This window comes from Dama dama, chromosome 20 (genome assembly GCF_033118175.1).
Source record: "Dama dama isolate Ldn47 chromosome 20, ASM3311817v1, whole genome shotgun sequence".
NCBI lineage: Eukaryota > Metazoa > Chordata > Mammalia > Artiodactyla > Cervidae > Dama > Dama dama.
Window position 1 is genome coordinate 117,246,073 of NC_083700.1, and position 26,061 is coordinate 117,272,133.

Consider the following 26,061-nt stretch of genomic DNA (forward strand, 5'->3'; position numbering starts at 1 on the left):
TCTCTTGCTTTTTCGATAACCCAACAGATGTCGGCAAGTTGATCTCTGGTTCCTCTGCCTTTTCTAAATCCAGCTTGACTGTCTGGAAGTTCATGGTTCATGTACTATTGAAACCTGGCTTGGAGAATTTTGAGCATTACTTTGCTAGTGAGTGAGATGAGTGCAATTGTGTGGCAGTTTGAGCATTCTTTGGCATTGCCTTTTTTGGGATTGGAATGAAAGCGGACCTTTCCCAGTCCTGTGGCCACTGCTGAGTTTTCCAAATTTGCTGGAATGTTGAGTGCAGCACTTTCACAGCATCATCTTTTAGGATTTGAAACAGCTCAACTGGAATTCCATCACCGCCACTAGCTTTGTTCATAGTGATGCTTCCTAAGGCCCACTTGACTTCACAGTTCAGGACATCTGGGTCTAGGTGAGTGATCACACCATCGTGATTATCTGGGTCATGAAGATCTTTTTTCTACAATTCTTCTTTGTACTCTTGCTGCCTCTTCTTAATATCTTCTGCTTCTGTTAGGTCCATACCATTTCTGCCCTTTATTGAGCCTATCTTTGCATGAAATGTTCCCTCGGTATCTCTAATTTTCTTGAAGAGATCTCTAGTCTTTCCCCATTCTATTGCACCAAGGGCAGCTCATATTTAAATATTTCTAAACACATTCATCATATCTTTTAAAATCTTTTGGATAGCTTTAATCTTGGACATTTTCCAGCTTTACTCTTGGGAATCAGTGTGACTTTTCCTTTCAGAGAGCATTGTTTGATATGCTTGGTCTTTCCCCACAGATCTCTTCCCCAGGGTTAATTAGTAGAATCAGATAGTGAGTCACCTTTTTCATCAGATGAAATGTGGATAAGAAAGAAATTTGTTTTAACATTAATATTTGTACACAGAGTGTAGAGTCCTAATCACCAAGCTTCTCACATCTTTGCAACTCAACATGCAATAGACTCTTGTTGTAGCCACCCAGATCCCAGGGACAGCTATGCCCATGAGTTCTGGCCAAGTTAAATTGAGTAGAACTTCCATTGGTTCTGAATAGGCCTGGCCTCTGAAAATGTCCCCCAAGGCATCCTTTCCCATTTCTAGCTGAGCAGAACAGACCCAGTGCCAGGGCCAGATTTGAAACCACCGGTTGTTGATGACAAACCTATAACTCAAAGGTACCATGGCCGCTGAATCCTTTTGTTGAAAGGAAATCAACAAGCAGAGTCACTTGACATTTGAAAGCCTATGTTCAAGTAAAGGTAAGATTTTATGATGTTCATGCAGCTGATATTTTCTTGTTTATATGCTACAGTGAGTAACTATAACTTACAGAATTATGGATTAAAAAATAAACTAAAAATTCTTTCAAATTCTGAATTAGAAAATAGTTTTTTGAATATTTGAAAAGATAAAAAATACATTTATTTATTTAAGAAACATTCAGCATGTTCTCTCAAGCATTGTTTTAGAATTTCAAGATGTACATTTGTGCCCGCATGCTAAGTCACTTCAGTCATGTCTGATTATGTGTGACCCTATGGACTGTAGCCCACCAGCTTCCTCTGTCCATGGGATTCTCCAGGCAAGGTACTGGAATGGGTTACTGTGCCCTCCTCCAGGGGATCTTCCTGACCTAGGAATCAAACCCGTATATCCTACAACTCCTGCATTAGCAGGTGGGTTCTTTTACCACTAGAGTCACCAAGATGTACATACACCAAGATGTATATACATTAAATATAATCCCATAATTTTGCTTTCAGACATTTTATAGTCAGTATAAAAATACAAAAGTGGCCACCACTCCTGCTTTGGATAATTGAAGTTGACGTGTGGTGGATATGGGTGGAGAGGCAGGAGGTGTGGATCATCTTTTTTTCTGGGAACACTCTTAGTTCTGGCTTTTGACAACAGTTTCAATATACAGAATTTTCTAAATCCAACTGGAGCCAAGGAACTTCTCAGCCCAATCTGTGAAGCCTTAATCCATAATCTGTAGCAACCAACCCAGAAAGCCCAGTCAGAACCCCTGCAGTATTAAACCTCAATTCTTCTTCTTCTTCTTCTTGCGGTCGCTCAATAGTGTCTGACTCTTTGTGATGCCATGGACTGTAGCCTACCAGGCTCCTCCGTCCATGGGATTCTCCAGGCAAGAATGCTGGAGTGGGTTGCCATTTCCTTCTCTAGGGGATCTTCCAGAGCCAGGGATAGTCAGACTTTAATACTGACAGCTTCCTTATTTTAATCATCCTTCCTATTTAGAAGCAAAAGGGGGAAACCAAATATGTCCTTCAAACACACATAGAGGAGGCCCATCTTCTATCCAGTCCTCCCCCAGTTTTCCTGCATCACGATCTCTGATCACAATGTGCTTCCTTTTTTCTACCAGAAAACTTTCCCATGCCTATGCCTGACTCTGGGAGATAGCAAAGGAGAGAAAGGCCTGGTGTCCTGCAGTCCATGGGATCACAAAGAGTTGGACCCAACTTAGTGACTGAACAAAGCAAGCACAATGCCCGAGTCTCTGCCGAACAAAAGGGGTGGTAACTGAGTCCTTCACATTATGGAGCAAGAGTGCAATAAACAGTGCTCGTTCTCTTTAGGGTGATTTTTGTTTGCCTACAGATGTTAGAAGAGTGAGAACCAAATAAAAGTCAGGACAACATGTGGTGCTTGTGTTAAATCTTAAAAAAAAAAAAAAAATCCTTTATCTATCACAATATTTAAGTTGAAATCTAATTCACATAAAATTTATTCTGTAAAATGTACAACTGAATGATCTATCATCTGTTTACAAAGTTGTGCAACTATCACCACTACCTAAATCAGAGCATTTCATCTCCTCACAAAGAAAGCCACTATCCATTCAACAGTCACTTCCCCTTCCACCTTCCCCCAACTTCTGACAATCTGTGTGCTTGCCTGTTCTGCATATTTAAAGTGCATGGATTTGTACAACAGTGGCCATGTATGCTGGTTTCTTACACGTGGTGCTATGTCTTTGAGACCCACCTATGGCTTAGCACATGATTCATTCCTCTGTTTGACTTGAGAATTTTCCTTTCTAGGCAATTATAATACACACACACACACACACACACACACACACACACACACACACCCAAGTTCTTTTCTTTTTAATTGTGAAAAACTCACAGAATATAAAATCACCATTATGGCAATGTTATGTGCTCAGTCCACGTCACTAAGAACTGTGTTTGTGCAGGGACCCTCTTTGCTGCACCGGCCCTGAGCCACCAGCTAGCACAGCACACCAGCTCAGCCATGACACCCCGTCTCGGGACCCTCCATACCACCCACCTGATTAGGACCCAACACAGGCCTCCCCATGGCGGCCTAAGAAGAGAACTCCATGGGGTGGGCAGTGGTGGTGAAGGAGAGAGATACCCAGGAGAAGGACAGGAGAGGCAGGTGGAAGAACCTCCCATGCTGAGCTCCCAAGTCTCAGTCATATGCGCGCCAGACCAGCCGTTCTTAACTGCTGGGGCCAGAACCGGTCAGACGGGTGGGGGAAGTGTGACCGTGGACGCCAGCAGCTTCAGCCAGACACCCGACAGTCTACACTGCAAACCTGCCAGGCCAGCTTCAGTCCCCGGGCCAGTTGCAGAGCCCCAGAGCCCCAGCCTCATGTGGGGGGCTATGCCAGCCACACCCTCCAGAGCTCCACATCCCCAGCTCTCAGGAGAGTCCTCTGAGCTCCCAGGAGATCATGTCCACTCAGGGTGAATGACAAGCGGCGTTAGGCTGGGACCAGTTGGACGTGGCCGCAGTGAGACCAAGTTTCTCTGTATCTCTTCTGCTCCTGAAGCACCCACTTTCTGTTACTCGCTCAAGCCTTGCTTTTTCCAGGCGTCCCCTCAAATACAGCCAGGCTGCAGGGAGGGGTTTCAGGGCAGAGCAAGAGCTGCAGCGTCTCATGGTGAGCAGGGCTGGCCACAACTCACCCTCGACTCTGGGAGAGCATCACTGTGGGTCAGAAACTGACCCTCTGAAGGCACAAGCGACTGCTCCTGGATCACACAGGGCTCTTAGAACTTAGGTTTGTCTTGTGACCTCTACAGCTGTCTCTAAAGGATGGACCATCTAGCGAGGAGACAAACTGATCCCTCGTAAACATAGTCAGATTGGTTAAGGACCAAGTGGGTGTGGTGGGGCTGTGGGAACGGGGATGGGACCTGCCTGCTTCCATTGGTTTCCCACCCCCCACTCCCCTGACCTTCTCCTCCTCAATATCATAACCTGTATTGGGCTTGCTTGGCCCAGACAAAATGGAAGTGATCATTCAGTTACTCAATATTCAGTGGAATAGTCATGAAGTGACATCAAGTGTAAAAAGAAATAAAACTGAAAATAAAATCTATTCAGACAGGTAATGTTTTAGATGAGGTTCGTGTCAGAGAAGATTCTTGGGCTCTGTGTAAAGGTTCCCCTGAAACTCTGGCCCTGGAAGGAGGGAGAAGAAGATGACACCTTTGGTGAATGTGACCTAAGCCTGGTTTGTGTTTAACCAGCTCATTGATTTGGTCATTCATCATCGTCACATTTTCTGAGCCCCATTCTGCATCTTCGAGGTCGTCACAGGGCTTACAAGCTGGAGAGCTCATTGAAGTGTAGTTAAAGACTTGAGTGGTCCTTAGTGAGGCAGAAAATGGTGCAGGCAGAGCAGGGGATGGAGAAAGGCATTGTGGACCAGGTGAGATCTGAGCTGGGTCTCCAAGGGTGAGTGATCAGTTAGCTAGGGCCTGGCTCTGAGCGGGACTCAAATACATGATGAATGAAAACAGAACTCTTCCTGAGAGAGCAAGAGTGCCAGCTCTTCTGTAACTGAGTCCAAGCTTGTAGTGCTCACCTCATGACAGGCCAATTAACTGAGAGATGAGTTGTTGGGGCAAGGACAGCAGCTTTATTCAGAAACCCGGGACTCTTGCACCAAGGACCCATCTTACCTGAGATAGAATTCAGGCTTCTTTTCTATTTATACAAAAAGGTGTTGGGGGGAAGGGGGGGAGGAAAGTCAAATATTTCTTCATTCCAATCATCCTCCAGAGGGGATGTGTTCATTTCTGCCTCCCTGCTGTGACTCACAGGAGAGTCTGGTCAGGAGGTTTCCTGTGAACTGAACAAAGCTATTTTAGCTTGGTGCTCATTACCTGGGATGCAGGGTTCCCAGAGATGGAACTTTATGTATAAGCATATAGGCAACATTCCTTTAGCTGTTACCTCATAATAGGTAGACTATGAAGGGTCCTTGTCTATGATGCATTCAGGCCAAAGCTCAGAACTGCAGTCACACGGGGGCGATGTGGAGAGGGCCCGCGGGGTGCACACTCCACCCCCTCACAGTCTTGCTGACTAAGCAGCCTGTGTCTTGACTCCCCAGGGCACCTGTCTGGGCTGTTCTCTCAGACAGGGCTGTCAGAAGCAACAGTCAGCTGGGCTCCTCCCTGATCAGGCCCGAGGACACCAGCTGCCTCACCTGAAAGGGCTCTCAGTCATGTTTGAGGCTTTGCGACCCCATGGACTATAGCCCGCCAGGCTCCTCTGTCCATGGGATTCTCCAGGCAAGGATACTGGAGTGGGTTGTCATTTCCTTCTCCAGGGGATCTTCTCGACTCAGAGATCAAACCCAGGTCTCCTACATTACAGGCATATTCTTTACCATCTGAGCTACCAGAGACATGCATAAGAAACTGCTACTCCCAAAACTGGGGTCAGAAGCCTGGGTGTTTGGTTCAGGCTCTACGAGGCATTTCACATCCTCCTAGCATCTCCTCTCATCTCCCTGAGAAACTCTCATGTCTCAGGACACCTCTAACCAATACTCTGCTTTTGGTGGGATCTAGTGCTCAGAGGTTAATATTTTCAGCCCAGAGAGACACAGCCTGTGCTTTAGACATGAGAAACCCTCCCATCTAGCCCCAATCCATCCAAACCTCTCCCGTTCCCCAGATCCCACAGCCAGCAGACAGTCCCTGAGTCTGTTCAGCAGACAAGCTCCCACAGTGTCTGGCGCTGAGGCTTCTCCCGACCCCGTGTCCCCTCGGCCCTGCTCGATGAGCTCACAGTCCTGGGAATGGAGGGGCCCCTCTGCGCTTCTTCTGGGGCTGCTGTTGGACCTTCTTCCTCCTTCAACCAGAGCAGGGAGCTGGGCTCGTCCACGCCCGGGAGTGGGGGGTAGGAGGGGACGAGCGGTCAGTCCCTCTGTCTCCCGCAGCCCTGGGGGAGGAGGCGCTGGGGGCGGAGGGAGGACCGGGCTTGGCCTGCTCAGCGGTCAGGACTCAGGGCGCATTCGGGGGAGGCTGAACCTACTGGGGAATGTTGATGGTGACAAGCTCTTTCCATCTCTGTAGGAGCTGGTCCAGCTCACCAAGCTCTCTCAAAACTAGCACCCAGATATAAACAGCCTTCATCTGGCAACAGGGGGTGCGCTGAGTATTTTCCAGGAAACTCCTCTCTAACCTCTGGGAAACATTCTGATACGGTCTCTGATGATGCAACAGATGTCCGCTTTGGTTAAGAATCAACGAGGACTCACTGTTTGGCACATGGATCTCCATGTCATGTAGCAGCCTCGATGGGAGGGGAGTTTGGGGGAGAAAGGACACATGGATGTGTATGGCTGAATTGCTCCCTTTAGTGTTCACTTGAAACTATCACAGCACTCTTTGCTAAAGGGCTCTACCTCAAATAAAAAACAAAAGTTAAAAAGACAACAACACGTGACCAAACACTCAGGAAAAGAAGACACTGGATGATTTGGACATTGGCTTCAAAAGTACATTTTGGTAACACAGAAAACCACAGTGTTTTAAAATCCTAGTTTATGATTTAGAATCTATGATATTTAGATGACTGATCAATTGTTTAATACAGGCACCAATAAAAATACTGAAGACTAACCGGTTTTAATATCATTTTCTGTTTTCATAAATTTTGCACTATAGACTAAAGCCAGGGCACATCATATCTGTTTATCTGTCTCCCTCCCTCCATCTCCCTCTTGCTGTAGTTTTAAATTTATGTCACTAGAGAGTTCACTCCAGCTTTCCTGCAACACACACCTTCATTCTGTAGGAGAAGTGATAACACTCGCTTGCACTCGTGGTGCACGGAAGGAAGGAGACTGGCGGGAGACCCGGCCTGGCCTCAGCCTGGGGGCTTTGCCCCGACACTCACTACCTGGTTCCCTGTTGACCTGTAACAGGGCCTGGAAAATCCTGTGAGGACCCCTGGCTAAGAACCTTCATGCACGTCTCGCCATTTACATCATGAGCACGGAGTTCCCAAAGATCTTCAGATTTCTGATTTCTTTTGTCTTCATTAGTCTTCTCACCAGGGGTGTCGTTAACTAAATCAGCCTATATATTATTAATTTTAACATATATATTATTAGTTTATAGATATTATTATAATAAAATAATAATACATCACATTTAATATTTACTTGCATTATATATACATGTTTATATAGCATTATGTTAAAATAAATTAAATTAATAAATATAAATAAACTAGCATAACAATATGAGTATATATTACTCCTCAGAGGCAGGCCTTTGCCTTTTGTATCGTCAGCTCTTCCTACTGACTATATTTTGTTTGCCAGAAAACAATGAAGACTGAGGCCAGAGGGAAAGTGAGGGGAAGGCAGGCAGAGAAGACCCTGAAATTACAGGGGAGACACAATTGAATCACTCAAGTGAAAGAAGTGTGTTCCTGAGACCAATCTGAACTGCACAGTCTTAGTGAGGGGAGCGGATGTGACCCCTCACCCGGCCCATTGGCCCCTTCTGGGGAGGCTGAGCAGGAGGAAGCCTCCTCCAGGTGTCTCTCCTCCGGCTCCTCCCGGGGACCCTCTCATCCTCCCCAGTCTCTGCTGCGACCTTTGTCCTTTGTTGCCAGCAGGCCCGTTCACTGCCCTCCACTGTTCTACCGGCTCTCTTTCCTTCCCTTCCTGATTCTCTGGGCTGCTACCAGCCAGGCTGGAGACGCAGGCATCACAAGACCTCCCTCCAGCCAGTGAGCTGTCCTTGCCCCGCCCTCCTCCTTGAGAGCTGGGTTAACGGGGTGCCTGGGGTTTATTACTGAGGCTTTCCTTGCTCTCAGATTCCTCCCTTCCAGATGCTGAGATGTGCAGGGCAACTAAAGACATTTCTGCATCTCCCTGAATGTGGATGCTAGATGAACCTAGTTTGCTTAGAGCAGAATCATATTGTTCTAAACAAAGATTTTTATATTCCCCCAAACAGGAAATGGTGACACCTCAAAGTCATACTGTTACATGACAAAAGCAAGTTGTAAAACAACACACATTATTTGTCTAACTGAACTAAAACATGATACTACGTTATCTGTGTAAATATATATATATATATATATATATATATGAAAATGTTTTTTAAAAAGCTGGAGGAATATATACAAATGAACCACAGGCACCTTGATAGGGATGAAAGAGAAATTTTACTTTTACTCTAAATTATCCAGTTTTTTTCTGTGTACTTTTAATTCAGGATGAACTTGAACTAGAGTGTATGTTGTTTGTATTAAATAAACACTTTACATATGATTGTACAGGACTAGCTTATCATAAAAACCGAACCAATATATTTCAGAGTCAAACAAATGATAAGCTATGTGGAAGAGATTGAATATTGGCTGAAGGGTTAATGACAGAATGAGCACACAAGCAGCACAATCAATGAAATGCGGGCTGCACACTGCTGTCTCCTCCAGTCACTAGAACATCCCTTGAACACTTGCTGGGCTTAAGTCAGCCTGGAAATCAGTTACCTGTCCAAGGCAAGCCAGAATTAATGCCAGGCCCATATTAAAGAATTGTCTTAACTAATTTGGCTGCCAATATCTCTGAGGGGAAGAATATGTACACTTTATTCTCAAAAGTTATTTTGGCCTGTCCGACAATGGATTATTTCATTAAAAACAAAACACTCAAACTAACATTGAAAACCACCGTTTTGGTGTACCTTAAAGCTTTTGCCATTTTAGAGCTTTCTCTTTTTCTGTCATCTCTTAAACACATGCAAAATATATACAGTGGAGTCCCCAGCAGGAGCTGCCACTCAAGGAGCTCTGGGCCTCAGCCCTTACTAGGAGTTAAAGTGGCAAAGAGCATTTTTGCTCCAGAATTCTAAAGGCATTTTGGTGTTGGATAATCTGAACCTGTGGAAAGCGTATGATAGCCTGATAATGTTTCTTACAACTGCCACAGTTCAAAGATTTTCAATATCTTACTTTCTGTAAGCAAATATTGAGAATGCTCAGGAGAGAGCATAAATATGATGACATAACTCGTTATAAATAGCATATAAGTAGAAAGTGTAGTTAGATGTGAGTCTAACTTACCTTAAATTCCTAGTTCCTGTGACTCTCAGTCCATAAGGCTCAGACTACATTCTTTGGGCATTTCTACGGAGTGGACAGTAGGTGGCACTTTCAGCCTGTTTAAAAAACAGTTCACCGGCTTTGGCTTCTTTGCTTGCTTTTTAACTGTTTTACCACCATTGCACAGAAAACAAAGTCATTTTGTACATACGTGTATGAAGTCCAGATCAATGTCTTGGGAGCAATTTCAGAACACAAAGCCATTTAACTGAATCTATAGGAAGGATTTACAAATAACCACAGAAAAGACTTTACCTTTTTGTAGATCCAAACTGCAAAAAGAAAGTGAAAGTCACTCAGTCATGTCCGACTCTTTGTGACCCCTTGGACTGTAATCCCGCCAGGCTCCTCTGCCCATGGAATTCTCCAGGCAAGAATGCTGGAGTGAGTTTCCATTCCCTTCTCTAGGTGTTGGGAGCCACCAGGGTGTGCCCAAACCGTGACAAGGTCACGGGATGAGAGAGGAACCTGCAAGGCAGCTCTTTCTCACACGGGGCTGCCCCAGGGGCCCAATATGTCCCCTCTGGAGCCGCCAGGATGAGAAAGGAATCTGCAAGCAGCTCTTCCCCTCGAGGTTGTCCCGGGGGCCCGGTATGTCCCTTTCTTCCTTCTGTCTTACTGTTGTTGGGCTTTCTATTAATTTTTGGAAATATAATATATAGTAATAAGGCCTCCCTGGAAAAGTCCAAGCCTTTTTTGGAAATGCTCATGATTGCTCTGGCTCAGGACATGACCATAAACATCAAGTCAGCAAAGAAAAGGTCAGAGGTATAGTCTGGCTGCTTGCTTAAAAGATTATAATGTTCTAGAATAGAAAAGAGTAGAGGCATTTAGATTTAGAAGTAGATGTACTGCATCAGTTTACTTGCTCCTTGGTTGAGAGGGTTTTCATTATTGCTATTTCCTTGCTGCTATTTGTTTATTGTTTCCCTTTCTTTAAACAACATGATATTATGGGCATTTTTGTAGAGTTAGGAAATGGGGTACATAGATGTCAAGAGATTTATATTAACCAGCTTCACTGCCATTATCTCACTATTAATAGAGGTGTTTTGCTGCTTTAGAGGTGTTTTTGCTGTTTAATAGTTAATCATTGTAAATTGAGACTTTGTGGTTTCAGGTAAAGAAAAATATCAGGTTTTTCTCATGGTACTATTCTCAGAAATGTCAAACATGTTACTGTGACCCTTCCCATGTATTGTTTTATTGTCCAAAGAATTTACACTGTACCTGAGATTTGTAGGACATTGTTTTTGTTAGAGTGAAAATGTTAGGCCATTGAGGCAAGAAGACTATGTACGGGATTTTAAAAAATAAACCCTGTAATCAGAAACATTCTAGATGAATGCATAGGGGAAAAACATGGGAAAGAAAAATATTGACAGATGCATGAAACTATATCGGATGTAATATGTGGTGACTTAGGGGAGAGGAAATGTTCATTCTGTACAAACTGAGCTATCCTAAAAATAAAAAAAAGCTACCTCTTCTACTCAACCTTCTGTGTGTGTCTGTCTTCTTCCTCGCCGATGCCACTCATCCCTTGGGTATTCCTGGTCGTGTCGGGGCTGGACCTCGGCATCTAGGGAATCTTCCCAATCCAAATTATCCAGTAATAAAATGCTTTTGGTGTTTGTGTTGCAAATGCTCATTGCTACTTTAATTTCTGATAATGACAGAATCTCAGGTCAACCTAGGCCCTGTTCTAAACTAGTTTGTGCCCTGTAACCCTGGTCAGACACATAGACTTTATAAAGTTTGGTTTCTCTTGTTTGGAAACAATTTGACCCAGCTCAAAAGTGAAAAGCAAACTACTAGACCTTAAAATGTTTCAGTAGAGTACAATCAAATGCTGTTGATTCTAGGTACTTCATAGGATGTTTTTAAGCCTTGTCAGCCACCAGATTCTCTTGATTCTGAAAGCTGGGTTTACTAGGGACTGGTAGCAATGGAAGTGTGATGAAATCACTGCAGCAGTGTTCTGCTCCAATGCACAGGATCTGGACAGACTAGGAACAATGATAAAATATTCTGAAGGGGTGAATCCAGGGCATTTAATCTTATCTGAACAAAAGCTTGTGCACCGACGCATTTTATGCATCACTTCAGGGTGGCCACAGGCTCCCTGGGCTCTCCAAATCCCTCAGGTTAAGAGCTCCTGGCCCGGGAGTGAAAGAAAATAAAGGCAGCCCTTCCATCTTCCCATTCCAACCTCTGGTCCCATCACAGCCTCACCCCTGAGAGGGACGGTGGACGCTCAGCACGCTGTCCCAGCCGCACGGCTGCCAGGCGAGTTACAGGCGCAGCCCTGCCCAACGGCCTGCTGCTTCCTGCCTGCTGCCGGGCGTTGTGAGAAGGCCCCAAGGAGATCTAGGAAAAGCAAAGGGGAGTCCAACTCAGCAGAGCGGCCCCGAAGCTCGAGGGAGCTAAAGAGACAGGAAGCACGAGTCAGTCAAGTAAGGACCCACTTCCGGCTGTGCTGATAACGGACGTGGCTGAAGCGTCCTGCCCCTTGCGCGCGCGTCTCTGCGTCTGCAGGCACTTCCGGTTTGCCCCACCGTGAGAGGCGACTGCTTGTCAGAAGGTAGATCTTTTCTGTCATCAATAAACTGTCTTTTCCTTGCTGTCAGCCCTGTAAGCTGGCACTATATGCTCCTTGTTCTATTGGCTGCTAACATTTCTGTAAAAGGAGATCTAACTGTCAAGAGTTCAAGATTCCAGTGGTCTGTGAAGTCCCACCACCAATCTACTCTCCAGAGTTGTGTTTGAATCAGGTAAAAATGCTCATTACAGACTTAGGATTGAACATACTAATGTGAGAACATGAATGAATTTAGAAGTTTTAGAATGTCTAATTTTAAAGGTATTTGTTTATCTTTAAAGCCCAATGAGAAAATTTTACTCTTGCTTATCTTGTCTGAGGAATAACCATGGACAGATACTGAAAAAAAGCTACAAAGTTTGAGGCTTTGAAGAATGGAATTAAAAGAGAATGGGTCTCATGTAGAGTAACTCCTTTGGGATGAAGAGCTGAGAGGAGAAACAAATTGATTCAAGAAAAGATCTTATTATTAGAGCTGAGGTCATCTGCCATTTAGTCAAATTTACTTTTCTGCATGCCAGATCAGACTTATACAGACTTGTACAGACACACAATACAACTACCATCTCCACTGATACACAGAGGGGTGCCCTGGCCACCACTTCAGACCACCTTGTGGGGCACTCAAGATGCTCAGGACTCCCTCCTATGTGTCCTGGGGAAGTGACTCCCATGAGGTCCAACCGCTGAGCCTAGTTTTACTCTGTTTTCAAACAGCCCTTTAAATCCCTGAGGACAGTGCTCCACTCTCTCACCACATAAAATGTCCCGGCATGTGTCACTGCTCCTCATCAACATGGCTGCTGGTTTGATAATCAGTCTTAAGATATGGTCACCTGATTCTAATATTCTTTATTATGCTGAAGTCAGTCAAGTGTTTTATATCTTACTAGCGTATTAATACGTCAGATTCAGAGAAATAATTCAATTATGAAGTCAAATGATTATCCTATCCACATGAAGTATATAAGTATAGTCTCTGGGAGATGGTGAAGGACAGGGAAGCCCAGTGTGCTGCAGTTCATGGGGTCAGGAAGAGTTGGACATGACTGAGTGACTGAGCAATGATAAAATATTATCTCAGTTCATAATGAATGTACAGTGCATAGGGGAAAGTGGGAGAAAAGTATTTTAAAAATTGGATCGAGCTTAGCTAGTAAAATTAGCAGTGGTAAATGTTGTTTGAGGGAAGAACATAATGAATTATGAATTAGGAAATTTTCCTCTTATGTGAAAAGAAAAAATCAACGGTCACAGAACCTTCTCAAGAGTAGACATATTTATTTATTTATAAACTGTTTATTTTCTGTCAACCTACTTCCATTTTACGAGTTTGTGGGGTTTCCATGATGGCTCATGGTAAAGATTCCTGCCAATGCAGGAGACATGAGTTCAATTCCTGGTCCAGGAGAATCCCACGTGCGTTAGAGGAACTAAGCTCTTGCACCACAGTCATTGAGCCTGTGCTCTAGAGCCTGGGGTCCACAGATGCTGAGCCCACGCTCTGCCACTTCGGCAGCCCATGACAGGAGAAGCCGCTGCGAGAGGAAGGCCGTGCCCCGCAACCAGACAGTGCGCCCCGCTCACCGCAACCAGAGCAAAGCCCGTGCAGCAGCAAGGACCCAGCACAGCCCCACCCAAGAAAAGAGCCTGTGCAAGACCAGCCGAAGCCCACTCCGTGTTGTCCCTCCCCACCCCGTGGCCTGAGCAGTGGGCGCTGCAGGCCAGCCCTCGGGGGCACTGCGGAGTGGGCAGCGAGCTCGCCTGCCCGCCTGTGGACTAGGCCACCACCTCAGATGGAGCAGCGTTGCACTCAGTTGCTGACGTCACCCATTCACCGTGACGTCCTCCTTGGTCAGAGCCTGCTCACTGCCACCTGCCTTTCCCTTTTAATCTCTTCAGAATGTGCAGACGTGGCGATCAGACACGACCTCCCGAGTGTTCACAGGAAACGGTGCCGCGCACGGGCAGAGCTGCCCGGGTGAGCATCCGCCATCAGACCCACCGACTGAGCTCCCTTTGTGCCGGGAATGGGTCGTCTCCAGAATGCAGAGGAGAGTCTGTCACGTAGACAGATGGTGAGAAGTTCACAGGAGTCTTGGCTCCTGGACGCTGCCTGGGTCTGGTTAGTGGAGGCTCCAGGAGTGAAATGGCCGACCACAGGAGCGGCGGCAGCAAACTGCCGTACAGCTCGCTGCCGAGGGTTCCTGGAGGAAGCAACGGTGACAGAGCTGGGTTTTCAGTGGCAACAATGGCATGAGCTGTCGACAGAAGTTTCTCCCAGGTTCTCTTTGATTCCTAATGTAGACGCCCTCACTTTTCCTTCTGTAGATGTACTGCGCCACTGGGAAGTAAAGGTTGGTGCCACCTAAGTGGGCTCCTGCTGCAAAGAACGTGATGATGTCCCCCTTCATTTGCCGGACATCAAGGACCCAGAAAGTGTAAAAGATTCTCTTCAAGTTATGACAAGAATCCAGACAGTGCCATATGGACCACTGTCTGGGGAGTGTGGAAAAAGCCTGAGAAGATGTTTTAGAGAAGCCAGATATAATCTTTCTGATAAAACAAACTTGACTTTCATTCAGTTGTTAGAAATAACACTATGAGCTTTACTCTTTAGAGCTTTAACATTTTTTATAATGTTTTGACATTTATGAGAAATTTATAATACATGTACAAGGTTCAAGAACCTAAAAATATAAAATATTTTATATTACGTTTTTCCTCCTTTCACAGTCAGTCATGGTGTTTCATTTCCCAGGAATCTTTCCAGAGACTTGAATTTTTTACAAATTATTTATTTGGCTGTGCCAGGTCTTAGTTGTGGCCTGTGGGACATTTTCCATGGGAACTCTTAGCTGTGGCATGTGGGGTCTAGTTTCCTGACAAGGGATTGAACTGAGGCCCCTACAATGAGAGTGCAGAGTCTTAGCCACTGGACCAGGAGAGATGTCCCAGAATGCCATTTATGCAGACACAAGCAATGAATATCTGTTTCTTCTTCATTCTACATGGTGGTGCTAGTGGTAAAGATCCCACCTGCCAATGCAGGAGACAGAAGAGACTCGGGATCAATCCCTGGGTCTGGAAGATCCTCTGGTGAAGGAAATGGCAATCCACTCTAGTACTCTTGCCTGGAGAATCTCCATGGGGCAGAGAAGCCTGTGGGCCTACAGTCCACAGAGTCACAAAGTGTCAGATATGACTGAATGACTTAGCACACAACCACATTTAAAGACATAAATGGTAGTATACTGTGCACAATATTTTATTATATCGTGCTTATATTCAGCTGACAATATCTTGGGGAAAACTCTCTCTTGGGACACTATTTTCTGCAATTCAGTCCACTGAATGGATGAGGTACTATAACACACTTTACTGGTCCACATTGGAATAAACACTAATATTCAGTTACATCTTGACATCACAAAAAACAATGTAATGCATAACCTTAGCCTATGTTATTCCACTGCAGGAAAATGTATAAATTTCTAATGCATTGAATAATGTCCAACGATCATGTGGGACTGAGAATCCCCACCAGCTAGAGTGAAGAAACCTCCTTGAATATGTGGGGCATTCAGCCAAGGCACAAAAAATGCATGTATTAGAGCTGAAACTAAAAAAAAAAGAAAAAAAAGAAAGAGGGAGAGAGAGAGAGATATGAAACTAATCACAAGCCTTAAAATAAAGGGAACATAGACTTGTACTAACAAACCTTAGCAATAATCCTGAAAAGTGTGTGTTATGCAAGTAACCATTGCCTACCAGGAAAAAAATAAATTAACACTTTCAGAAAACATATAAATAAAACAAAACAAAAGCATTTCTATCACCCAGGAACCTTTAAGACATTTAGGAGTTCTGTGTCAGACAGCAGGTCTGATGTATATTTCATATTATCTTATACCCACTCAAAAAAAATGAATGTAAACCCCTTTATATACACTTCAAATATTTTAGAATATTCAAGAAATTGACTACTTTTTGGAAAAATATGACTTGTCAAGACCATTAATTAAAGCAACTAAAGCAAAAGAAAAATGAGCAAGGAAGGCTATAAAGTAAAAGTTTTCGAGAATTACTTCTGAAAATCATGTAAAAGCTATGCAAGCAAAGAACAACTGGCTACAAAAGTACCACATAGTTTTAGAGAATCAAGAATAGAAGAACAGAAGACATCTGTATTTTGTGAATATAATTTAACCCTGCTGTCAGAACTTGATGTAAGTGACCTAAAACAAAAGCACACACCAATTTCACCTACTATTCTTGGCCTCAAAATCCTAATCTATTAAATACTAATAAATGATATATGAACATTTACAGAGAAATTCTCCATCTCTAAAAAACTTAGGTTTACTCACAAGTTTTGTTCTTTTAAAGTAAGTCAAGTTGTATATTCTAAGAAGTGCTTGCTCCAGAAGACGTGGAATATATGTACAATGGAAAACTGCTCAGCCATGAAAGTGAATGAAATAATGCCATTCGCAGCAACATGGATGAATATGGTGATTTCATATTAAGCGAAGTAAGTCAGATAGAAAAAGACAAACATCGTATGATATCACATTTGTGGAATACTGAAAAAATGATACAAATGAACTTATTTACAAGACAGAAGTAGACTCACAGACATAGAAAACAAGCTTATGGTTACCAAAGAGGATCACGGGGGATGTGGGGAGAGGTAAATTAGGAGTTTGGGATCAATATGCACACACTACTGTATATAAACTAGGTGGACAACAAAGACCTACTGTATAGTGCAGGGAGCTATACTCAATATCTTGCAATGATCTATAATGGGAAAGAATCTGAAAGAATATATAGTCTCTCAAAGAGTCATGTCCAACTCTTTGGGACCCCAGGGTCTGTAGCCTGCCAGGCTTCTCTCAAAGGAGAGGTCACAAAGAGCTGGACACAGCAGAGGGACTAACATTACATCCCTACTACTATGCTCATTCTTAGCCAACTTGGAGAAAGACATGAACTCCTTATCAGTGCTGCATTAAGTTTTGCTCTAAGATGCCTGCCATATAGGGAACAATTTGAACATATTCTGAATTTCAGTTGTGCTTGCAAGTAACTTTGTGAGGACAAACAGCTGGTGGATGAAAGCACAGCTGACCCAGAGGAACCTAACCAGGCAGGAAAACACAAAACACACTTAACACACAATAAAATAGTAAACTGACCGAGTACATGGCATCAAGTCATACTCCTTCGTTCTCCACTTGTCCACATGTAATTGTCTAGAGTCTGCTGTGATTCTTGGCTACTTTAAAATAGAGTGTATTAATAGGAAATTGAGACATAATAAGGCAAACAGATCAGGAGACAACTGTCATTGAAAAGAGAGTTGATGGATTACAGCTCCCAAGAGGAGGGACAGGCCACGCCATTGGGTCACACGGGAAAGGATCGGACTTGTCCAGAGAGGGAGGGAGGGGAATTCAGTACAGGGGCCTTTACTGTGACTCCTCAGGAGGCAACAGTGATCTGGTGTTCAGGTTCAGGACTGACTAGTGTGTGTGGTTCTAGCAGCCATCCTTGGTGTCTGGCTCTGGTGACAAGGGAAGGGGGACTGAGGCCCGGAGCACAGCTAAAATGTCACCTCCTCAGAGATACGCCCATAGTGCTGGAAGGCAAGCATAATGTCCAAGACGGGAGAGCAAACAAACATACCTGTCACACACCAAGAAGGAAACAAACAGTCATCCTCCTCCAGGAGGGAAATCTCTTTATACCTTAAGTTATAGTGAATTTTGAGACCTAAATTAGAAAGATGACTCTAGAAGTCTACTAGTGTAATCAAATGGAAAAATAGAATGAAAACAAGCAAATAAAATAAAATAAAATGAACAGAAAATACAAAAAATAAAAATAAAAATAAATGAAATAGCAAAAGAAAAAAAAAAAAGAAAGAGAAGAAGAAAGAAAGATAAAGACAACTAAGATTGAAAAGGAGCTGAAGCAATGAATCCAAAGTTGGAGCGAGCCTATGGCTTTCTGAAGGAGCTCGCTTTGGACCATGACTAACGACCCGGAATGGAGAAAAGCACATGAGCCACACTCCCAGCATCTATTGGTGCTAGGACCCTGAACGCCAGCAGAGTGGCTAGTGAGAAACCATAGAAAATGGAGTGGACCTCAGTCGAGAGCAAAGTTGAGGCAAGGGTTTCTTGTTGTCCGGGGAGGGGTTGTCCTCAGGCAGGGGTCTGGGGTGGTGAGACCCCTCAAAGGGAGAGGATACGTGGGCAGATATTTGTTTCCACAAGTGTGTTAGGATCTGAAGGGTGAGCCCACGGAATTCCTCCCCAGCCCGCATGTGTGTGCTGAACTTGGAAGCCCTGCAGTGACTCTCCAGCAGGCAAGTCTGGAAGGCCAAAGGCCCCCCGAATCATTTGCATCCTGAGCCCTTTGGTCCAGGGCCAGATCGGAAGTGCATGTGGGGCTTCGTCATGGGGAATTCCCCGAGAAAAGTATCGGTGGTGGGATGTTGGGAGTGGGAGTGAGCACCCTCTCGGATGCCTCAGACAATGGGGAGCTTGCGCGTGCGGGGGTGGGGCTGTGGGAAAGCCATCACAGGCCGGAGGGGGCGGGGCCCAGGCCCTTTTTCAGAGAAGCACCATCTGAGGGAAGGAGGCGTCGTCGTGCAGAGGCAGGTAGGAGATGGAAACACTCGTGGGCCTTGTTTGTAGAGACCCGGGGGCTGCTTCGGCGCACGGGGATGGTGTGTGTCGGTCTACCTTCGACGTCTTCCCCGGAGGGCAAGGTTGTCGGCCCAGCGCCACTGGTGTGGATGCCCTTCGGGGACCCTCTGTCCCTGAGTGGCTGTAGCCAGCAGTCGGGCGGCCCCAGCGGGGTGACTTGGCTCCTGGGTCAGCAGGGCTGGTGCCTGGCCACCGAGTCGCCCTGAATTGGACGGGGCCGTGGGGGGTCGGGGCTGGGCTTCATATTCTGGGGAACACCTGCTACGTGAATGCAACGCTGCAGTGTCTGAGCCACACGCCGCCCCTGGCCAGCTGGATGGTGTCCCAGCAGCACGCCAGCCTCTGTCCGGCCAGCACCTCCTGCACGCTCTGTGCCGTGCGAGCTCACGTGACCCGAGCCCTCCTTCACCAGGGAGAGGTGATCCGGCCCCGCAAGGACCTGCTGGCGGGCTTCCACAGACACCGGCAGGAAGATGCCCACGAGTTTCTGATGTTCAGTCTGAATGCCATGCAGCAAGGGTGCTTGAGTGCATCCCAGCCGTCGGGCCATCCCTCCGAGGACACCACCCTCATCCGTCAGGTCTTCGGCGGAACTAGGAGGTCTCAGATCCAGTGCGTCCACTGCCTCAGTGTTGCAGACACGTTCGACCCTTATCTGGACATCAGCCTGGATATCACGGCGGCTCAGAGTGTGGAGCAAGCTCTGAGAGAGCTGCTGAAGCCTGAGAAGCTGGACGCTGAAAACGCCTATGACTGTGGCGTTTGTGTCCGGAAGGTGCCTGCCACCAAGAGGCTGACTTTGCACAGCACGTCCCAGGTCCTGGTGCTGGTGCTGAAGCGGTTCACACAGGTGAGCGGGGCCAAAGGGCCTCAGGAAGTGCGCTCTCCCCAGTGCCTCGACCTGCAGCCCTACACGTCTGAGCGGAAGGCAGGCCACTGGGCTACGTGCTCTCTGCCGTGCTGGTGCACTTCGGGTGGAGCTGTGAGCGAGGACACTACTTTTCTTACGTGCGAGTGGGCAACGGCTAGTGGTATAAGATGGACGATGCCAAGGTGAGCGCCTGTGACGAGAGGGCTGCCGTGAGCCAGAGCGCCTACGTGCTCTTCTACTCCCGGGAGGGTGTGTGGAAAGGTGGTGCTGGGGGAGGGGCAGCGGCCCCCCTCACAGCTGATCCCACACACCCCGGGGAGCCTGCGGGAGACGCCAGCGGCAGAGCTCCTGGGTCGCAGGTGTCCCTGGGGGACACAGAGTTCGAAGGAATCAGCTTAGAGCAGTGGAGACGCCTCCAAGAGCACAAGCGGCCGAAGGAGGCCTTCGACCTCCGGAAGTTCCAGTCGGCCCTGCCTGCCTGCCGGCGCAGTCGTGATTCACCAATCCACACACGGAGGAGGGAGAAACGGCAAGCTGCCTGAAGAGGAGCACGACCGGCTTGGCCGTCCCTGCATGGACAGCCCGCCTCCGGGCCTGACGAGCGTTGGCAACGGCCCTTGTGCCAGTGGGAGGGCCCGAGCGACCAAGAGGAAGAACAAGAAGCCGCGGCCATCTCTGGGGCTGTGGCGGTAGGTAGGCTCTGAGGCACATGCGTGCAGACGCCCAGGCACACTCTGCGTGCGGCACCGCCTGGGTGACCCACCAAGTATTCCAGCGAGGAGCGAGTTCCTCTCGGCGGTGTGGCTGGTGCAGCCTCCTGGAAAAAGGCGGGGCCTGCAGTGTGCCCGGGGTCACGGTGTTCACCTGGATCGCGCTGAGCGGCCGAGCTCTCGAGGGCTGGCTCTGATGGGAAGTTACTGGAGAGGATGGGGTGTGTGACTGGGTCTGAGCACGGTCCGAGGTCCTCACACTTTTGCGGGGCTGGGAGGGTCCTCTCTGGATGGGACTTTGGGTGTGGGTTGACCTTTCTTTCCCCGTCTGCCTTCTCTGGCCGCACCACTGGCCTCTGGTGAGTGACGCGGCAGGGAGATGCCTCCCAGTACGCCCACAGCCAGCTGAGCAAGGAGACGATCTCCTGAGCCCTGCGGGGGCAGGGAGGAGCGGGTGCATGTCCCTGAATTGTCTCCTTCCAGCCGGTCAGGCTCTCCAAAACGCCCCAAATATCGAGCAGGGTCCGGGGAGAAGATGGGCGACCAGGCTCTATGGGTGGAATGTCCTTGGGAGGCGTAGTGCTACTTGGGAAAGGGACATACGGCAGGAATTATGTGGGGATCTGTTCGTCACCGGTGGGACACTCCTGCGCAGAATTGCCTGGGGCTCCATTTCCTGTGCAAGGAGCATGCTGCACAACCTCCAAGTGCCAAACGGGAGAAGCGATTCAGCGTGCCACGAGCACCACCACCAGCACCACCGGCACCAACACGAAGGCCAAGGCGAGAAAGGCAACCCAACGAGTCCCACAGAAACTTCTCCACCTGCATGGCACAGGTGCCTAACTGGACATGGGTCATGCAACCGTTCCTTTCTGCAAGCAAAGGTCCTCCCTGCACTGAGGAAAGACCCAAGGCTGCCCTAGATTGTGAGAGCAAGACAACTGGACATCCGACTCTTCCCATCCTATCTGTCAGTCAGTTGTCTCGTCCAGCGTGGCTCCAGACAAACGCCACTGGACGCGACGAGACGTGGCCGGCCTCTGAAGTGTCTGGGGCAGTGGGGAATCTGTCCTCTCCTAGCTGCTTTCCCGCCTGCCTCATGATCCCATGACCTGATGGAGGGGCGCCCGAGGACCCATATCGATCACGTCTAGCAGTTTTTTCTTTCTCTTGGTTGCCGGCTTCAAACCCAAAACCGTCCATCAAACGGTGGACCTGCAATTTGCGATTGAGCATCTCAGACCTAGAGGGCGAAATGTGGCTCCTGACCCCGATAGTCTGCTTGGTAAAGAACAGAGAAAATTATGCTGGCTTTTCACCCCCACACGGTTACCTACAATGCACCATGCCCTCCACACACAGACAGGAAAAAGGGTGATGAGCAGTATCTTCCCCCAAGAACACGATCAAGGGTGCCCTGGATGAGGAAGTCGAGCCACCCACAGGCGGCCCTCCTTATCACCACCAATCTTTCTCCACCCCATCGCATCAAATGGACTTGCTGCTTGCCCCATCCACACCCTCTGAAGAAGAAGAAGAGGAAGAAGAAGAGGAAGAAGAAGAAGGAGAAGGAGAAGAAGACAGAGGAGAAGGAGAAGGAGGTGAAGGTGGTGAAGAAGGTGAAGAAGGAGAAGAATGGTGATTGGAATGGCGTGGCAGAGGGAATGGGAATGTCGCCTGATGCTGGGGAAAATCCGTGCAAAAGAGAGACAAATACTAGCTGATATGGCTTCTCTATGCCATGGGAAGGAGGCAAAAGGGCAGGAAAATTGTGAGCACGTGCGTCATAAAGTACAAAGCAGTAGGGTCCTGGGAGACGTTGGGGCCGCAGAAGGTGGGAGGGGTGCAATAGGCTAAGGAAGAAAGCGGGGTCAGGGCTGTCTTTTCCTAGTAAGGATCTACGAAATCAACACTTTAGCTATGGGAAACCATGGACTGTGGAAAGCCCGTAGTGCTGGAAGGCAAGCATGATGTCCAGGTCGGGAGAGCAAGCAAACATACATGTCACACACCAAGAAGGAAACCAACAGTCATTCTCCAGGAGGGAAGTCTGTTTATACCTTAAGTTATAGTGCGTTTTGAGACCCTGAATTGGAAAGATGACTCTGGAAGTCAACTAGTGTAAATACAATAGAAAAAGAGAATGAAAGCAAGCAATAAATAAATAAATAAAATGAACATAAAATACACACACACAAAAAATATTAAAAATGAACGAAGCAGAAAAAAAAAAAAAAAAAAGAAAGAAAAGAGAAAGAAAAAGACAACTAAGATTGAAAAGGAGCTGGATTAAATGAATCCAAAGTTGAAGCAAGCTTATGCCTTTCTGAAGGAGCTCGCTTTGGACCGTGACCAACGGCCCTGAAGGGCGAAAAGCATATGTGCCACACTCGCGGCATCTTTTGGTGCTAGGACCCTGAACGCTAGAAACGTGGCTGGTGAGAAACCATAGAAATTGGAGTGGAACTCAGTTGCAGAGCTACATTGACTGAAGTGTTTATGTATGATGTAATAAAATCCCTTGTGTTTATACAGTGGAGGAAACAAGTAAGTTCAACGCATTTAGGTCTGATAGAGTGTGTGAAGTACTATAGATGGATATTCTTAAAATTTTACAGGAGACAGTGACCAAAACTCTCCCCCCAAGAAAGTATTGATTGTCAGAGGAGGCCCTACAAAGAACTGAGAAAAGACCAGAAGTGAAAGGCAATGGAGAAAAGGAAAGATATACCCATCTGAATCTAGAGTTCCAAAGAATAGAAAGGAGAGATAAGAGAATCTTAACTGAACAGTGCAAAGAAATAGAGGAAAGCAATAAAATGGGAAAGAGTAGTGATCTTGATGAACAAATTGGAGATATGCACAGTATGATAGTTGCCAAGCTAAATTTTATTTGGGGCAAAATGAGGACTGCAGCCCAGGAGACAGTACCTCAGATACCTCTGAGAGATTGCTCCAAAGAGGCAGTGGGGGAAGGTCACTATATAAGCCTTTGGTGAAGGGGAGTTCAGTGCAATCAAGCACTTATTTTACAAAAGGTTTTCTGCTGGTCATGAGGAGTTGATGTCACCATGAAGGGATTTAGTGATTTTCTAGATATGAAGAAATGTAAGAATTAGGATCAAGAAATCAGTTCCTGAAAATATCTGACTCTCTAAAAGACCAGTTCCACCAGTTTCCCCGGAACTCAGAGTGCTTTGTTCTCTACCCCGAATTTCCCTCAGCGGATGTTGAAGGCCGTCCACTTCAGCGGCACAGTGTTCAATCTCTGCCGAACCAGCTGGCAAATTCCGTTGTAGTCCTGCCGCTGCTGCTAATTCGCTTCAGTCATGTCCAACTCTGTGCGACCCCATAGACGGCAGCCCACCAGGCTCCTCTGTCCCTGTGATTCTCCAGACCTGAACACTGGAGTCGCTTGCCATTTCTTTCTCCAATGCATGCAGGCATGCTAAGTCGCTTCAGTCGTGTTCACCTCTGTGCGACCACATAGATGGCAGCCCACCAGGCTGCTCTGTCCAAGGATTTCTCTAGGCAAGAATACTGGAGTGGGTTGCCACTTCCTTCTCCCCTGTTGTAGTTCAGCCTCTGGCAAATGCTCTTCACAAGTGTCAATTTGTAGTTGACATAGATATCACATGGAAGCAGTAGAGAAAATATTGAAAAAATAAGACAGAGATGCATTAAAATGCACTGTTAGGTTTGTCAACCACAAAATGGCACTTGCAATGGTCACATGCCATCTACCTCTACAAGGATTAAATAATGTGCTGCTGTGGCTGCTGATTTACAATACCCCCTGAAAGGAGCTCAGGGTGGAGAGCAGAAATGAAGCCCTCTGTGCTGTGGGAAAAACTGGTGGAACAAGTCTTCAGAGAGATATTTTCAGGAATCCAGTTTACAAGGCCAACTCTAGTGTCTCCTCATCTCTAGAAAAGTGCTAAAATCCTTCATGGTGGTTCATTTCCTAGAAGGGGAAATAAGATCCTACTTCAAGACTAAGACTGTGCTCCCAGTGCAGGGGGCCCAGGTTCCATCCCTGGTTAGGGAATTAGATCCCACTTGCCACAACTAAAATATCCCATGTGCCACAGATAAGTCCTGGCACAACCAAGTCAATAAATAAATAAAAAGACTGCTATTCCTTCCAGAACATAAACACAGAATCCTGGCCCCAAGCAGCTGCATATCAAAGCATGAGATGCATATCAAAGGAATGATTTCAGTGAGCCCAGATTCTTGTATCTTCCCATACATAGAAAAATGCTAAATTCATTCATCTGAGATATCTGGTTTTCTTTTAATTAACAAGAATCTTTGATGTTCTGACTACTTGCCCTTTGTTGCAAAACTTCTATATAACCTGGCTCCTCTCTCACCTCACAGCAGTTCCCTTATGTTTTCTTGAGGTGCTGCCTCCCTGTCTTGAAGTCCTAAAAATTCCTGCTATATAAAACATAACTCTAAACTTTTAGGTTGTGCATAATTTTTAAGCAAGGACTTCACTGTCTTTAAAGGAATAAAATTATTTGTAATATATACTTCTTAGGGGGCTTCTGTGGTGGCTCAGATAGTAAAAAATCCACCTGCCAATGCAAGAGATTCAGGTTTGATCCCTGGGTCTGTTCGGGGAAGCACACTGACTGAAACCACCCACCCTGGCCAGGCAGCCTAGTAACCATTTGCATGAGTTGTTTTATGACAGGAGGTCCTGGTAAGGAACACTGAACTAATAAGCCCCCACCAACCGGAAGAGTTCAGGAAAGGTCAAAAGGAGACACCACGTGTCTGACCACCTCCCAGAATCCTCCTCTCTGACATCCATCTTGGCTGAGCAATGCGTGCACCACCAGGAAGGACTCTGAGTCAGATGATTGGCTAAAGACAACCTGGAAACTAATCCCGTCACCATAAAACCGAGACTGAGAGCCACACAGCAGATCAGTTCTCCTGGGTTCTCTTACCACCTACTCTCCACCCGGGCGCCCTTTCCCAGTAAAATCTCTTCCTTCGTCAGCACATGTGTCTCAGACAATTCGTTTCCGAATGTTAGACAAGAGCCCACTTTCAGGCCCTGGATGGGGTCCCCCTTCCTGCAACAAGTCAGGAAGATCCCCTGGAGAAGGAAATGACAACCCACCACAGGATTCTTGCCTGGAAAAACTCACGGACAGAGAATCCTGGTGGGCTACAGTCCACGGGGTCGCAAAGAGTCAGACACAACTAAGTGACTTACAACAACAACATCTGCAACAACGACATCTGCTTAGACTTGCTTATGTCTTGTCTATCACATCTATCCATGGAGGATGTTTTATGTAGACCTGAGAAAATGTGTATTCTGGTTTCGTTGGATGGAATGTTCTATATATGTCTCTTAATTCAATTTGGTCTAAAGTTTGGTTTAATTCCAACATGTCATTCTTGATTTTCTGTTTGGATGATCTAGCCATTGCTAAGAGTGAGATGTTGAAAACCCTTACATTTTTGTAATGTTGTCTATTTTTTTTTCATATAGATCTGTTATTATTTGCTTAAAATACTTAGGTGATCCAATGTTGTTTTATATATTTGCATATGTATATGTGTGTGGGTGTGTGCACGTGTCCATGTATGTATACTTTTTGGTGTATTAACTCCTTTGTCATATAATGGCCTCCTTTGATGTTTGTTATTCTTTTTTCTTAAAGTCTATTTTGTCTGATATAAGAATTACTATGCCCCCTTTCTTTCTGTTTTTA

At 46.3% G+C, this 26,061-nt stretch overlaps 1 long non-coding RNA gene and 1 pseudogene across 2 annotated transcripts; one reads left to right on the top strand and one right to left on the bottom strand.

Moving 5' to 3' along the window:
* Nucleotides 1-3,507: 3,507 nt before the first annotated feature.
* On the bottom strand, nt 3,508-11,880 carry LOC133041713 (uncharacterized). 2 transcript variants are annotated; one of them, XR_009689302.1, is made up of 5 exons: nt 11,654-11,880; nt 9,674-9,690; nt 9,380-9,474; nt 6,077-7,371; nt 3,508-5,129 (listed from the first exon to the last, which is right to left on the bottom strand). It is a non-coding gene; the product is annotated as an uncharacterized LOC133041713 (long non-coding RNA). The 2 variants fall into 2 exon arrangements; XR_009689303.1 differs by lacking the exon at nt 9,674-9,690.
* Nucleotides 11,881-18,565: 6,685 nt separating this feature from the next.
* Nucleotides 18,566-25,343, top strand: LOC133040030 (ubiquitin carboxyl-terminal hydrolase 17-like protein 6; annotated as a pseudogene).
* The last annotated feature ends 718 nt before the right edge of the window (nt 25,344-26,061 follow it).